We start from the raw sequence: 2,339 nt of genomic DNA, 5'->3' as shown, positions 1-2,339 counted from the left end.
AAAGAAGATCATGACAAGAAGTAAATATCAGGACCATCAGCACGATGATGAGTTTTAATTCAGGAACCTGGGTAACCCTGAAAGAATAGACTAAACATAACTAGAGACTTGTACCAAAAGGTGGCCTGGGAAATAAGAAGGGGGAGGGAGAGGAGATTTAGGGGAAAGCAAAAGAAAAAATTCCAGTGAGAAAGGAAAACAAGGAGGTCCAGAGCTTGTGTTAATGGATGCAGCATTTCAACAGGGAAATTACTAAATGCTAGTCCCTATTATTATAAAATGTTCATAAGAAATAAAATAAAACAAATATATATTCTCTTCTTTCAAGGAAGGATAGGCCATGTCCTGTATGTTTTCTCTACTCACCAATTTTCTTTTAAGTTTAAGGTATAATCCTATTCAAATATTATGCTACAATTGATAAATGGCTATATTGACAGCCCTATATGTCTGGGCAAACAAAAATTATCAAATCAGTAGATGTTTTTGTAAAACAGAATTATTAGAATCACAGTAAGAGTACTTATAATGATTGCTGTGGGTGGTGGGATCACTATTCAGTCAGAGAAGTACAAGCAGCAAGTTGTTCCAGAACCGTCACTGCACAGCTGGAGGAGAGAGTAACCTACCTCAAAGTACAGTTTTACATATCATGGGACCTGCAGAGACAGCTGTGCATAGGTCATGCAGTCAAGAAGAAAAGATACAGCAGGTCGAAACCCCCGGATGCAGGCAGAGCCACAACAGGACTACTCTCTTCCTTTCTCCATCCATTTCTCCATTCAGGGGTATTTTTAATATGTTCCAAGTGCCACAGTCACTGTCTTCTTCACTTAAAGTTACCTGATTAGGGTCCATATTTGCATCTCTAAAATTCTTTCTCAGTAAGAGTTAGATCAGTGTTTGGCTGAAGAACTTGGATTATAATCTAGTCAAGCTAACTCAAAAAAAAAAAAAAAAAAAAAAGCTAACAGCAAGTAAATCTTCCAAATTCCATTTTATTTTACTCTAGTTGGGAATCAGAACTACAGCCTTTATGTTCATTTTTTTAATTCCTATTTCGCTGCTTGGAAATATTTTACCATTGTAAAAGCTTACTTATAATAAATACTTTTCCTAATTGCACTCTCTACTTAAAGTCCAAATACAAACTCATGATTAATAATCATCCAACAGTAATTAACCTATGCTGTCTCAAGGTTCATCTTCTTTTCTCCTCTTTTGAGAAGAAACTGTTTTGGAAACTTAGTTTCAAAAAAATACATCACTGCATTTTTAAAACCACTTCATGCCAACAGTGCAGCAGACTGCAATACTGCATGGCCTTAATCATTTTATGAATGAGAACAATAGAAGTGCTGGACAAAGAATTTAAAAAAAAAATTCTAACTGCATTGCTTATTAAGCATGAAAACAAGGGCAAAAAACAAACAAAATTTTCATGGACATGTCTTATAAGACATTCAAGTGCCAATACTAATATTCTCCCAATGCTTTCTGCCAGAATCCTGGGGACAAAGGGTCAGCCTATGGCCTTACTCAAAGCAAACATTTGAGGTAATCTCTCATCTGAAATGTCAAACCTAGAAGATTCCACATACAGGATGAAAAGAAAACAAGAGCATAGCTCACTCATAAAAATTAGACAACAAGCTCTTTCTGCCATCTTCCCTTGCCACTACCGTGGTGCGAATGAATGTTCTGACGGATGCTCTCAAGAGCATCAACAACACTGAGAAGAGAGGCAAGCGTCAGGTCCTCAACAGGCCCTGTTCTAAAGTCAGCGTTCAGTTCTTAACCGTGATGATGAAGCATGGGTACATTGGTGAATTCGAGATCATTGATGACCACAGAGCTGGGAAGATTGTTGTGAACCTCACAGGAAGGTTGAACAAGTGTGGAGTTATAAGCTCTAGATTTGATGTTCAACTCAAAGACCTAGAGAAATGGCAGAACAACCTGCTCCCATCACGGCAGTTTGGTTTCATTGTGCTGACAACCTCGGCTGGCATCATGGACCATGAAGAGGCAAGACAAAAACATACAGGAGGGAAAATCCTGGGATTCTTTTTTCAAATATAAAGCATAAATAAAAAGCCTTCATGGAAAAAATAAGACAACAAGGGAATGTGCCAAATGTAATTTTAAACTGAATGGGAGAAAATTTTCTCCAAACAATTTTATTTTAAATTGCATTTATTTACATTCCAGCTATTGCCACCTCTTCCTGGTCCCTCTTCCCACAATTCTTCATCCCATTTCTATTCCCCCTTGTCTTCAAGAGGGTTCCCCCTTCACCAGAACACCCCCTTTCCTAGAGTCTCATTTCTTTTCAAGCT

The 2,339-nt window shown here is 37.7% G+C and overlaps 1 pseudogene; it reads left to right on the top strand.

The window, feature by feature from the left end:
* Positions 1-1,671: 1,671 nt before the first annotated feature.
* On the top strand, positions 1,672-2,082 carry LOC110317912 (annotated as a pseudogene).
* Positions 2,083-2,339: the final 257 nt, after the last annotated feature.

Source organism: Mus pahari, chromosome 3 (genome assembly GCF_900095145.1).
Source record: "Mus pahari chromosome 3, PAHARI_EIJ_v1.1, whole genome shotgun sequence".
NCBI classification, from domain to species: domain Eukaryota; kingdom Metazoa; phylum Chordata; class Mammalia; order Rodentia; family Muridae; genus Mus; species Mus pahari.
The sequence above is the reverse complement of the archived record's forward strand: the minus strand, read 5'-3'. Positions and strand labels throughout refer to the sequence as shown.